The sequence below is a fragment of the Anomaloglossus baeobatrachus genome, chromosome 12 (genome assembly GCF_048569485.1).
Source record: "Anomaloglossus baeobatrachus isolate aAnoBae1 chromosome 12, aAnoBae1.hap1, whole genome shotgun sequence".
Classification (NCBI taxonomy): Eukaryota; Metazoa; Chordata; class Amphibia; order Anura; family Aromobatidae; genus Anomaloglossus; species Anomaloglossus baeobatrachus.
The window spans coordinates 44,877,509-44,892,427 of NC_134364.1; the positions used below are offsets into that span (position 1 = coordinate 44,877,509).

General features: G+C 42.8%; 1 long non-coding RNA gene across 2 annotated transcripts in view; it reads left to right on the plus strand.

Moving 5' to 3' along the window:
• LOC142258003 (uncharacterized) overlaps window positions 1–14,919 on the plus strand; it is a 370,341-nt gene that overhangs the window by 64,477 nt on the left and 290,945 nt on the right. For both annotated transcript variants that reach the window (XR_012727692.1, XR_012727691.1), the window contains exon 3: window positions 10,584–10,725. This is a non-coding gene — a long non-coding RNA (uncharacterized LOC142258003). The remainder of the gene's footprint in view (window positions 1–10,583; window positions 10,726–14,919) is intronic.

The window sequence follows — 14,919 nt, forward strand, 5'->3', positions numbered from 1 at the left end:
CTGTTCTGCAATTCCTGGTTTGACCCTGCCTGTCGACTACTCTCTTGGACTGCTGCCTTCCACGGGTAGTGATCTCCAGGGCCCTGTGAAATTCCAAATCACTGTATAGGGGTTAAAGGGTTTCAGGGTTCTGGGGGTCCTGCTTGGTGAGTGGCTTCCCTGTATCCTGTCCATTACAGCCCGTCTGAGTCTGTGGATCCAGGCAGGCGTTACAATTGGTTACCCTGCAAAGTTTATTATCATCTACCAATACTGAAATTCCACTCTATATACCCCCTACAAGGTCATTAATAAATATGTTAAAAAGAAGAGGGCCCAATACTGACCCATGTGGTACTCCATTAACTGTGACCCAGTCTGAGTGTGTGCCATTAATAACCCACCTTTGTTTCCTATCACTGTGCCTGTTCTTAACCCAGTTACACATATTTACCCCTATTTCCAGTATTCTCATTTTTTGTACCAAACTGTTTTGTGGCACTGTATCAAACGCCTTTGAAAAGTCAATATAGACAACATCCATTGCAGTTTCCTGGTTCAATGTGGAAATTATATATTAAAGTGAAGGGAAGGTTTGGAGATACAATTTATATAAATAAACCCTTCATTTTATTGGTAAGCTTAGAACATCCAAATTACACACAATGTAGAACCTAAAGTGCACAGGTGGAGAAGGGAGGAGGGTAAAGAATAAAAACCCTAAAAGTAAGCCTCCCTCCTGTCCACTACCTCACGCGGAGGTTGGCACCCTAAAGACACGATATGGCGCCCCCACTCACCGACAGCTATCCTTGACCTGCCCTAAATCACCCTACCGGCAGGTATGAATAAGTGCTCAAAAAACTGATAAAGTGCAAGAGTGCGGATAGCCAGTGAGGTATAAAAAGAGGATCATGTATGTCAAATTGCCTCGTGCCCAAGCTACCTCACATTGATAGATAGGTGAGGTGGGTATGGCTTTTGACAGAGGTCAGGCGGGAGTACGTCAAAAAAGGGGGGGGACCCTAATACCTTTCTCCTGACTACTCCCTACCTCAAGCGGGGGTCGGCACCCTAGACAAACGATACAGTATGGCACCCCCACACCACGATGGCTACCCCTAAGTGAGTCCCTATTGCACCCTGTCAGATAATACATATACAAATCTAAAGTGCCTGTGCTGTGAACCTAAAGTGCATAGTGATAAATGTATAGCAATAAGAAGAGGCACCTATACTGAGATGCAATAATAATTTACAGCAGCATCCAGATCAGAAAGTGCCTGTGCTTAATCAAAATACAGGGTACTAAAAATAGGGTGTACTCATCACTGATACATGATCCAATTGTCGCCTCTGGTTGCCTCAACGCATTTCTCCCTCCAGCGTCATCAGGAGGCCTGATAATCAGCGTGATAGACAGATGTGATGAGTACACCCTATTTTTAGTACCCTGTATTTTGATTAAGCACAGGCACTTTCTGATCTGGATGCTGCTGTAAATTATTATTGCATCTCAGTATAGGTGCCTCTTCTTATTGCTATACATTTATCACTATGCACTTTAGGTTCACAGCACAGGCACTTTATATTTGTATATGTATTATCTGACAGGGTGCAATAGGGACTCACTTAGGGGTAGCCATCGTGGTGTGGGGGTGCCATACTGTATCGTTTGTCTAGGGTGCCGACCCCCGCTTGAGGTAGGGAGTAGTCAGGAGAAAGGTATTAGGGTCCCCGCCCTTTTTTGACGTACTCCCGCCTGACCTCTGTCAAAAGCCATACCCACCTCACCTATCTATCAATGTGAGGTAGCTTGGGCACGAGGCAATTTGACATACATGATCCTCTTTTTATACCTCACTGGCTATCCGCACTCTTGCACTTTATCAGTTTTTTGAGCACTTATTCATACCTGCCGGTAGGGTGATTTAGGGCAGGTCAAGGATAGCAGTCGGTGAGTGGGGGCGCCATATCGTGTCTTTAGGGTGCCAACCCCTGCGTGAGGTAGTGGACAGGAGGGAGGCTTACTTTTAGGGTTTTTATTCTTTACCCTCCTCCCTTCTCCACCTGTGCACTTTAGGTTCTACATTGTGTGTAATTTGGATGTTCTAAGCTTACCAATAAAATGATGTTTTAAGGGTTTATTTATATAATTTGTTCAATGTGGAAGTTACCTCCTCATAGAAGCTGATCATATTAGTTTGACAGGATTGACCCCTCATAAACCCATGTTAATGCTGGGTCATGAGGTTATTCTTCTTGAGATACTCCAGGATAACTTATGTTAGGAAACCCTCAAGGATTTTACGCATTGTAGAGGCTACACTTACCATCTTATAATTTCCAGACACAGATTTATGTCCCTTTTTTGAATATTGGCATTACATTGACTTTGCACCCTTCCGGTGGTTACAGACCATGTTATTATGGAATCTGTGGATATTAGGAATTATTGTCTATCACTGTACCTCTGGAAGTACTCGGGGGTTGTAAGCCATCTGGGCCTTGGGATTTGTCAACTTCAGTGATGTTGAGGCAGCGCCATACTTCCTGTAGGGTTAAGCATGGGAAAATTTAATAGCGAATGTATACTATCCCTGATCATGTCATCTGTCATGGGATGTTCTTGTATAAATACTGTAGAGAACAAGGCATTTATCAGATTGTCCTTTCCCTCATCCTCTTACACCATTTAACCCAGACTTTTTTTGTGGTGGCCAACACTATAATTTTTGAGTTTCTTACTGTTTATGTTGAAGAAGAATTTTGGATTATTTTTACTCTCTGTCCCAATCTTTGGTACCTTGATTTTGCTTTTTACAGAACTTATTTAATTTTCTATACTTATTTAATGCCTTCTCACTACCCTTTTGCTTTAATTCTCTAAATGCTTTTTTTTTGTCATTTTCTTTTATTTATAGTGTATATATTGTGCACAGGTCCTATTCAGGATGCTTATAAAAGTGTCCCATATACTTTTTATACTTTTATTTCTCAGTACATTGTCCAAGTTTATGGCAGTTCATCTCTTAAGGCTGCTTTATACAGCACGATATCGCTAGCGATCTCGTTAGCGATGTGACACGCCCAGATCGTAGTTACAATTTGCCGAGATCGCTCATAGGTCGTTTTGTAGCGGTCACATGTACACATCTCACAAACGACGCTACATCGTTCAGTGATATATTGTTGGACCCAGGCGGTCGTGTGGATGTTGTTCATCATTGGCAGGGTGTCAAATGTAGCAATATGTCTGCTGCGTTCCAAACGATGAACAATATTTTGAAACTGAACGACGTGTCAACGATCAACGATTTTCACCCTATTTGCGATCGTTTGAATTCGCATGTAGGTGTCAGATGCAATGACGTCGCTAACGATGACGGAAGTGCGCCACACGAAAATCGTGACCCCGACAACACTTCATCAGATAAATTGTAGCGTGTAAAGCGGCCTTTAGACATTGGAAATTCACCTTCCTGAACTTTAGTCCATTTAGCCCCTTTACCGTTCATCTTATTAAAGGATACATGAAAATGTATTACCCTATTGACCTCCAACCTGTATATTCGACATGTCATCCGGCCTGTTGGTTAATATTAGGTTCCCCCCTACTTGATGGGTCTTGAACTAGTTTTGAAAGGTCTTTCATTGTTGTTAGAAACCTGTTCAATGATAATTCACCAATTCTGTAAAATAATGTAATTTATTTTGCCTATGAACCGAAGAGAGAAATTTCCTGTGATTTTTAGACTTCTTTTTGGACATAATTTTATATTTTGCACTACCATTAACAGAATGGTTAAAATGCAGCGAGCGTCGGTGATGCTCTTTCCACATTGTTACCGCAATTCCACTAAGGTCAATTAGATAAACGAGATGCAGGGGCCGGTAGAAGCCCCTACTGCTGTAAAAGCCAAATGATTTGCTGTTTAGAAGTTCTTGATTAAAAACTGAGCAGTCAAAAAGTACCGGAGCCCTTGAAGGTGATTTTGAAGATGAAGTAGTATCTGGGCAGCACAAACAGCAATCAAACACAATTAGGAGAACTGGGGCAAGTGGCTCGTTCTGTTGTGAGTCTGCTTGGAAATTGCTCTTCAGATTTCAGGCTTGTTTCATTTAAAGCACGGCCCCCAGCTAAGTCATTTCAAAAGTCCAACTCCAATCAGAAGATATTGCTTGAAATCTTCCTATTATGGCTGGAGTGAAAGGATTGATTGTCTATGCTGATGAGTCCTGAGATTGGTATATAAAAATGGTAATTTTGTCTTGAAGCTCCATTATCATGTTGTTTAAATTGCCAGGGAAAAAAAATACTCGGTGCAAGTCCAAAAACTAAATTCAGGATTGAAAATGATGTGTTTTTTTTCTTGTTTTATTTTGTGTATTGTGTATTGTGTATTTTGATGACTTGTCAGACAGGTTGTATAAAGCCAAATAGGACAATAATATATTTTTATGATATATATATACAGTTGAAACCAGAAGTTTACATACACTATCTAAAAAGACACCTCTGCATGTTTTTCTCACTATCTGACATGCAGTCAGAATAAACCTTTCCCATTTTAGGTCAATTAGGAACAACATTTTTTATATTTGCCAAATGCCAGAATAATTGAGAGAGAGAGAATGTTTTAAGGCATGGAAAGAACCATACACATTCATAGTTACCTCTTCACTTTTCTCCTAGGTGCCGCTTCACCCACATTATTGCAGTGGTGATCCCAGAAATAGGACTCCCATCAGCTATTCATGGCATATACTGTGACTAAGCCACATATGTCTTAGATAGGAATGTGTTGTGAATACATTTTTCTAGTTTGGGGCTCCCTCTTGTGGTCAGTGCTGGCGGTGTAGTTGACTTGTGGAATGAGAGCCACACACCTGTAGAGGACTGGCAATCAGGCCTTTCAGATTGGGACTATAGAACTGAGTAGTTTTCTCCTGTTACTTGCCGGTACTCAATTGATTTCCTGTGTGTTAAGGACATTCTGAAACCAGCCCTGCTCTCTACCAGAACTCCTCTCAAGATAAGTTGGTCTTTGTACCTCTGCTTATTGTTACCACTTTCTTGTTGTTTTTTATGTTTTAATACTATTGCTTGATTCCTATTTTTCCTGTGTGGAGTTCCTGGTGGAATTGGATCATTCCCTGCTGGGAGTATCTGTATATCTGACTCCGTGATTCTGCAATGTATTATGTTTTGTCATGCGTGGTATTAAATTCAGTCCCTCATCTATATTAGTGTTTTTGGATACCAGTAACATCAGAGTACTGATATAATGGGAGAGAGGCCGTGTGGTCTCAAGGTTTTTCCATGTCAGGTGTGCTGAGATTTTTTAGGGTTTTTACGGCTGCAGACAGTGCTCTCTCCTATCCTTTCCTATAAAGATAGTTTGGGCCTCATCTTTGCTGAATCTGTTTTCTAGCTTTGTATTGTGTTTTCCTATATCACCGTAGTCTTTACATGTGGGGGGCTATCTATATCTTTGGGGATTGCTCCGAGGCAGATTAGCTTTTCTTATATTTCTATTTGTAAGAATATTTAGTTCTCCGGCTGTGTCAAGACGACTAGGTCATCGTAGGCTTGTCCCACGGCTACTTCTAGTTGTGTGTCAGGATTAGGTCTGCAGTCCATTAAGGTTCCAGCCACTCTGGTTACTTTTTGGGTTTCCGCATTTTTTGATCCTCCTCGGTCCCTGAATCTTAACAGGAATGCCCCTCTAGCAATTGAGGTTAGAAGTGAGAACTCTAGTTTGGCAATGTGTTTTATGAGAAACCATGGAGAAGAATGACTATATTGAAGTACCATATGTGGTTCCTGTCATGAGTGTGTTGCGTCCGCAGGTTACATCTTGTTTTAAAGTGGATTTTTTTAAATTTTGACTCTAAAGGCGTAAAGGACTTTTCCCCTGCTGACTGAGATTACTCTTAACCTTAATCACAGCTGCAGCAATTTGTAATCACGCCCTTCTGCTATATATACCCACTCCTGGCTTTACTCCATGCCAGTGATAGATATTCTCTATACTGACCAAGTTGAAAAAACTCAATTCTTCATAACTGTGGTTTTGTTTCAGTTGCAGCTGTGAAGTTTACTGCTCAATAAACCAAGGAGTGCTTTTTGTGGTGTCTTTCCCCACCCGTTTGTCTTACCATCCTTGTATTGTTTATTGTAGTAGTAGGACTAGTGTGTCGTCGTCTAAAATTTTAATCAGGGTAAGTTCAGTGTCAGCGAGGGCATAGGCATGTGACGGCGCATGGGGGGGAAGGACCATCTAGGGATCTTAGGGAATGCAGAACGTTTGAAGTGGTGATGCCTCTCTTTATCGCCAAGGCCTTCCTTTACATCCTCCCTGGTTTTCTCTGTGTGATGTGCCGCACGCCAGGTGTTCCTTTGCTCCGGCGTGACACTATCGTTGCCCTATTTTTAGAAGAATTTTTTTTTATCTGAAATAGTGCCTCTCTTGAACACGAGCTATGGTTATTACTGCTGCTCAGTCTCATTTATTTAATCTTTTTTTTCTAAACTAATAAACACCCTGAATTAGAAGCAGCCTAAACTAATTTAGGAGTCTCAATAAATGACATTAAAATACTCAAATGATCTGTTTTGTCCATATACACTAGGTTGTATTTTATGTTTTGGACACATTCTCCTCTGCAAATTCTCAGCAGATCAATTTTCAAGTATATACATGAGAAAATGGAGTGCTTATTATGGAGACAGGCAATAACATTGCTAAACCGGGTTTTGGAGAATGAGGTAGAAGTTAGAAGGATAACATATCAATGATGGGGTTAATTTGCTTTATTAGGATCCTACTGAGGAGTCAAAATCTGTTACATCAGTACATTTTCCTACAGCACCCCTAAAAAGGGAAAAAAGTATTACATCGTTCCTAAAAAAAAAAAAAAAAAAAGAAAAGAAAAGATGTTTAGTAATGCCAGGTACATCAAGATGAAAGATACTCTTGCTTTTTAGAGATATACCGTATTATATATATATATATATATATATATATAATTAGTGAATATATGATATTATGCACTAAAGTTAATCACTAATATAATTCTATATATATATGTGTGTGTGTGTACGTATATATATATATATATATATACAGTTAGGTCCAGAAATATTTGGACAGTGACACAATTTTCGCGAGTTGGGCTCTGCATGCCACCACATTGGATTTGAAATGAAACCTCTATAACAGAATTCAAGTGCAGATTGTAACGTTTAATTTGAAGGTTTGAACAAAAATATCTGATAGAAATTGTAGGAATTGTACACATTTCTTTACAAACACTCCACATATTAGGAGGTCAAAAGTAATTGGACAAATAAACCAAACCCAAACAAAATATTTTTATTTTCAATATTTTGTTGCGAATCCTTTGGAAGCAATCACTGCCTTAAGTCTGAAACCCATGGACATCACCAAACGCTGGGTTTCCTCCTTCTTAATGCTTTGCCAGGCCTTTACAGCCGCAACCTTCAGGTCTTGCTTGTTTGTGGGTCTTTCTGTCTTAAGTCTGGATTTGAGCAAGTGAAATGCATGCTCAATTGGGTTAAGATCTGGTGATTGACTTGGCCATTGCAGAATGTTCCACTTTTTTGCACTCATGAACTCCTGGGTAGCTTTGGCTGTATGCTTGGGGTCATTGTCCATCTGTACTATGAAGCGCCGTCCGATCAACTTTGCGGCATTTGGCTGAATCTGGGCTGAAAGTATATCCCGGTACACTTCAGAATTCATCCGGCTACTCTTGTCTGCTGTTATGTCATCAATAAACACAAGTGACCCAGTGCCATTGAAAGCCATGCATGCCCATGCCATCACGTTGCCTCCACCATGTTTTACAGAGGATGTGGTGTGCCTTGGATCATGTGCCGTTCCCTTTCTTCTCCAAACTTTTTTCTTCCCATCATTCTGGTACAGGTTGATCTTTGTCTCATCTGTCCATAGAATACTTTTCCAGAACTGAGCTGGCTTCATGAGGTGTTTTTCAGCAAATTTAACTCTGGCCTGTCTATTTTTGGAATTGATGAATGGTTTGCATCTAGATGTGAACCCTTTGTATTTACTTTCATGGAGTCTTCTCTTTACTGTTGACTTAGAGACAGATACACCTACTTCACTGAGAGTGTTCTGGACTTCAGTTGATGTTGTGAACGGGTTCTTCTTCACCAAAGAAAGTATGCGGCGATCATCCACCACTGTTGTCATCCGTGGACGCCCAGGCCTTTTTGAGTTCCCAAGGTCACCAGTCAATTCCTTTTTTCTCAGAATGTACCCAACTGTTGATTTTGCTACTCCAAGCATGTCTGCTATCTCTCTGATGGATTTTTTCTTTTTTTTCAGCCTCAGGATGTTCTGCTTCACCTCAATTGAGAGTTCCTTAGACCGCATGTTGTCTGGTCACAGCAACAGCTTCCAAATGCAAAACCACACACCTGTAATCAACCCCAGACCTTTTAACTACTTCATTGATTACAGGTTAACGAGGGAGACGCCTTCAGAGTTAATTGCAGCCCTTAGAATCCCTTGTCCAATTACTTTTGGTCCCTTGAAAAAGAGGAGGCTATGCATTACAGAGCTATGATTCCTAAACCCTTTCTCCGATTTGGATGTGAAAACTCTCATATTGCAGCTGGGAGTGTGCACTTTCAGCCCATATTATATATATAATTGTATTTCTGAACATGTTTTTGTAAACAGCTAAAATAACAAAACTTGTGTCACTGTCCAAATATTTCTGGCCCTGACTATATATATACATATATATATATATATATATATATATATATATATATTACTGTATATATTTGTGAATACTCGATATGGGTAGCTTTGCTACAATGATTGTACCCAGTTATATTAATTATGGTATATGACTAAATTAATATGTCAAACAAAAAAGCATCCTTAATACAGGTCCAGACCTCCTAATAAGATGGTGCATCGTGACGTTTGTTTCGCCCTCGGTTTTCTCAAACGGATGTCACAATATTAGAGACCACTCTTTTTTATGTCCCCAAACAGCACAAAATCCATGCATATGTTTTAATATTTAATCAGCACACTTACCCATATATGTTATATGGGTTGTGCACATTCCACCATGTATTGATTTCATGTGTATGTATGTGTGCATAATATGTATAGATACTATGCTCAGCAAAGGCAGTAACATTGCCATTAATAGTTGTCATTAAAACAAGCAAATAAAATTGGAATAGAAAATACCAGCGCTCAGAGGCAAATAGATTGGACGGCTAAAGCTGAAAAACCAAAGCCTGTAGGTTGAATGCATCAGGTGCAGTGGTTAAATAGTGACCTAAGGTTAGTGTTGGAGCAGCTGATAGTAAATGCACTCCGCCTGAGAGTGAATCAAGGAGACATATATAACACTACCAGAAGACTATAGCGCTCACAAACTGACGTAGTACAAGCTAGTAATAAATGACATGTGCAGGGTAAATGGGGAACAATTGACTTGCCTGGAAGGTGCACCAGACTAGGTGAATAGATGAATGCGTGTCCTCATCTGGAGGTTCGTAGTAGGCTGCAAAGGTTACAAGTGGCGTGGATGCCTGTGTTGAAGTTTCAAAAATTCACCTCGGGACTGGCAGTAAGTGCAGAGTATGGCGGTGTTCTGCAAGGCGGGCTTCAAGGGGTGAATGCTAATCTTACCCCATAGGAAGAACGGTGTGCGGTCAGGAGCTGGCGTCTGTATCCAGGGGCCCCAGCCGGCGGCTTCCCTCCTTCGTCAGGGGCCATTTGAACCTCTGAAACGCGTTGGGACACTTTTGCCCCCCACCGGCTTCCGTAGCCTGTCTTAAGTCATGTGACGTCACACGCTCTCCTCACGCGTGCATTCGGGTATCTAGGGAAGACGCCAGCCGGGGCCCCTGGATACAGACGCCAGCTCCTGACCGCACACCGTTCTTCCTACGGGGTAAGATTAGCATTCACCCCTTGAAGCCCGCCTCACAGAACACCGCCATACTCTGCACTTACTGCCAGACCCGAGGTGAATTTTTTTCAACTTTAACACAGAAATCCATGCCACTTGTAACCTTTGCAGCCTACTACGAACCTCCAGATGAGGACACGCATTCATCTAGTCTCCTAGTCTGGTGCACCTTCCAGGCAAGTCAATTGTTCCCCATTTACCCTGCACATGTCATTTATTACTAGCTTGTACTACGTCGGTTTGTAAGCATATAAAATTATTAGCAAAAGGTATGGAATAAATAGATAATTTTTTTTACTTAATCAAAGTGTCATCTTCTATCAGAATTCAGCTGTTTCATATATAAAAGTTAACATCAGGCCACTAATCATTTTATGCCGTTTTAATCAATTGGCTTTTATCAACTTGTTTCAAAGTCAATTCAAATTTCTAGCTAAAATCATAGAAACACCATGATATGACCACCTGGGTTTTGAGAAGTTGAGTCGGATAGAGTGAAAGGAAAATCAACCAAAAGAAAAAAAAAATCAGCGGTAGACAGGATTAAATGTTTTCCGGAGTGAGTCGACTAGGGAAAGTTGTTAATCACATTTTTGTCATTGTGTCCTGTGCAGAGACCAAGGCCAATCTCGGTATGTGTTTGGGTGAATAAAGGTTAAAGAAAACAAAACTCCACATGATTACTGCTGACAATGAGACTCGACTGGGAAGGTAGAAACAGAAACACAACAAAGACCAACTTTACAGTGTTGAAAAGTAAGTATATTTTTCAGCTGCTAAATCGCCTCTCATACAGGAAGATATTGTCACTAGTGTGCTGCGCTCTGCTGAGACCTTGGTGGGATCGGGGATTAGAAGGGCAGAGTTTTGGTTGATCGCAGATCCGTTTTCGAATTTGCTTATCAGTTATCCTGAGTTGGAGCGTATTTAATTCCAATTGATGCTGAAGGAGTTAAGGTTGCTTTTCTATCCTGCTGCGATTTAGGGGTACTTCACACATAGCGAGATCACTAGCGAGATCGCTGCTGAGTCACAGGTTTTGTGACGTACCAGTGACCTCATCAGCGATCTCGCTGTGTGTGACACTAAGTAGCGACCTGGCCCCTGCTGTGAAATCAATGATCGTTACACACTGTTCTGGTTCACTTTTTGGTCGTCGGGCTCCCGCAGCGCAGCACTCATCGGTGTGTTTGACACCTTACCCAACGACCTCGTTCGTGACTCACGTAGGCATGCAACGTTGTTGTTTTCCACGCTCTCTCTGTTCCGATTGATGATCGCTACTGCGTTCGGCCGCTTCCATCCTCTGTTCTGGCTTGTAGATCGCAGTACATTTCAGAGGGCTGAATTCACTTGTCCCGGACCACGTGTAGCAGCAGATCGTAATAGAGTCCATTCTGCATCGGGACTGTAGGATGGAGAAGGATGGAAGCGCTATTATGTTGCCTTCTCTAAAGGCAAGGCCGCCCAGTCACAATGCAGTTACGACCACCAATCGGACCAGAGGGGGCGTGGTAAAGGCAATGTAGATGCACACCTGTGTTACTAATCAAGATTTGAATCGTGATATGTGACAGGGTCCCAGCAACCGCCGTATCGTTGCTGCGTCGTTGGGAAGATCTGACTGTTTGACAGCTCACTAGCGACCCTGTAACGACGTACCAGCGATCCTGACCAAGTCGTATCGTGGTCGGAATCGCTGGTATGTTGTTTAGTGTGACGGTACCCTTACTTGTAGCTGTTAAATCTCAGCTGCAGCCAATCCTCACTCATAGGAGACTATGACAGCTATAGCTCATACCTATGCTGTCCACTTTGAAGGAGCTTGTCTCTGGGGAAAACTGAGGTGTCGTTCCGTTGCAGCTGAGATGTTCCTGCTGAACACGCTGTGGAGTGTTATTATTGTCTTTCCCCACCTGTTTATTTTATCTTCTTGACTTGTCTTACTGCAGTCGTGAGATGAGCTTAGCTCTGGCCTACATCAGTCAGGGTGAGCCAGCAAGGGCCTAGTCATGTGATGGCGCACGGGGGGAAGGACCCGTCTAAGGACATTAGGGTTTGCAGGGATCAAGCTCAGGTGAGTGTTAGATGACCCCGCTCTCCTCCTCCCTAGCACCAGGACCTTATATTATATTTCTATCCTGGTGTACGCTTTCTGTTGCCTTGCTCGCTGGGGTCCTCTTGCACACCTGCAGTCACATTGTGACATGTAAAGCTTCACATTTTTCTGGAGATCTTTACCCCATCAGACACCGCTGCTAGTGGAGTGCTGGCTGCATTTACACAAATCTCTCTTCATTTAGAAGGGGAGTTCTGAGAATATCTAAGCAAGCACTCACTTTTTTTTCCCTAAACTCCCATCAAAATGAATAGAGCAGCGCATGTGCAACCACCTCACCTTTCCAAAAAGGAGCTAGACAGGACCCTCTTCCAAAAAGAGATGTTGGGCCCCAGTAGTGTCCTAAATGCAGGAGATGTAAATAACCCATTAGAAGGGTTCTCTGCTGCAGGTCACTGGTGCCGATTACAGTACATAGATGTTTGGGTCACTCACTTAAGTTCCCCTCTTTTTGAGCTATAGAGGAGAGGTGCTGCATATAGTATTACACTGATTGCAGCCGAATGCTGGAGAATCTGCTTATTCTTGACAGCCCATTCTAGCGAAAATAAAATGTAAACCCAATTAATTTGGCAAGAACTTAAATTTTAGAAAGTGGAGACATGAAATATAAAGTAAGGTAACGTTGATGGTCCATACATATGACTCGCCCACCCCATGGCCTTAGGTGACTCAGTGTCGGGCCAGACTAGTCCGGGGTAGTCAGCGGTGGCGGAGCCCGATTCCGTGGCCCTGGTGGGGTCAGTTAATATGGCGGTATTGGGGGTGATGATAGTGTTAAAGTTCATATAAGATTCGTGACGCCACCTGTGGTAATTTGCAGCTATGGAGCCGCAGCTGCTGGAAGGGACCTCCGGGGCTGATGTTATGGCAGCTAAGGGGTTTCTTGCTCTCCACAGGTAGAGCGGGTACCCCGGGGCAACCTTTGGTGCTTGGTGAAGTCTATGGTGTTTGTGGGCGAGGTGCAGGGCCAACAGGGCAGGGGAAAGGAACAGACACAGACAGTAATTTCCTTTTACCTTCTCCTTTACTTGTCCAACCAGTGAAGTCCAGGGAGCCTGTTACAGGTGGTAATGGCGATCCGGTGGCCTGGAAGCAGTCAGGGGTCTCACACTGGCCAGGTGAGTAATGAGGCCTGCTCCCTACGCTCTGTTGGTGTAAACAGGGTCCCACTTTTTCAGTATACTGAGACCCGTTCTGCTGCTCTCTGAGGTGATGTATTACCTCTCCCGTATGGCGGGCTGCGTGGACTGTCAAGGGTGCTGTTTCTTTCTATCTGGGCTCCCATCCCTGGCTTTGCAGCTGCAGTCCTCTTGTCCTCCGGATGCGACCACCGGTACTCGAGTATTCGAGTGGCCCTGAACTCCGATATTCAATTTCTTTAGCTATGACATTGGAGTGAGCTGGCTGCGCTCCACTCCCAATGTTCTCCTCCTTTTTACCTCTCTGTGGATGTGTTTTCCTGGGCTGAACGATCCAGCTCAGCTCCCAGCTCACACACCACACTACTCGAGTCCTTGTCTCTCTGAACTCTCCTCACAGACTAACTAACTCCTCCCCCAGGTCAGGGCTTAAGGAAGGCTCCCTGGAACTCCAGGTTTAGAGCTCCCTCTGCTGGCCTGGGAGAGAAACTGTGTTGAATGATGGTACTTACTGGCCAATGGATTTCCCCAACTACCTCCAGGCTCAGCATTAACCCTTTTGAGGAGGGCAACACTGCAGTGGCGACCAGACCGCTGGGGCGCCACACATACATCACTGTACATTATTTTAAGATTATAATGTACCCAAAACCAAAATGGCAAAAAACAGTCAACAAAAGGCAAAATCGGACCACATCAGATGGGTGAATTTTCTACTTATGACTTATCAGAAGTGGGCAGAAGTGTCCCTAATGTCACCCCAAAGGCCTGGAGTTTCTATCAAAGACAGGTCCAAGCTCCCGGGTTGTGGGATCCCACAAGCCTCTGCTGCCCACCTTGCCGTGAAAGTCCATGATCTTGTGTTTTATCATTAGATCTCGCTCTTTGCAGTAACTTTTGCACATACTTTTCTAAGTGGATACAAAATTGTAATAACAATAGGGAGGTTTGTAAAGGATGCGGCAACACTGGCTTAGTGCAAATCACAGGATCTCGGAATAACACGCTCCCACTTTTCCTCCCCAGATTCCACAAACCAGACGTTCTGACCCAAATTTGCTAAATTCTGCATTTGGTTTTTGGGACTCTTCTGACCACTTTGTATAATAAGTTATATCTTTTCAGATTTTGCCTGCCTGATGACTTCTTAAATAAAAAGGGCAGAAAGATGCTCTTCAAATGGTTGTGGGAAATTAGTGCTTGCACGGTGCGAGGCTGCAGTACCAGGCACAGCCCATGGCCAAGAGGCTGATTCTGAAAAAAGAAAGCAACCTGTCTGTCAATGTAACCTCGCTGTCTGTGAATTAGGAATGTAAAACTCTCCGGAATCCTTACATTTGGTTCAGTCATTGTCCAGGATTTTGTTCGTAGGAGAAATACCCAAGAATGAAAAGTACATTTAGCAGTTGGTGGCAACCTGGTGCTATAATTATGGAATCAGAGGTCACCATCGGGTGAGATGACCTAGTCCTCTTGTTGGAATTGAAATTATCTAGACAAAAAGATGGAAAAGAAAAAAGATTGAACAGCAACAGTCCATAATGTTTAAGGAGTTGTCGTCCTTCTGACATCCCCTTCTCGAATGCCCTCCAACCTGATTAGCTCTAATTGAGAGCCTCTTCTGCGTCGGCCACTGAAAGCGGTTACATTCTGTCTATCGGAAACAATACAGCTCCACAGAGTCCTACT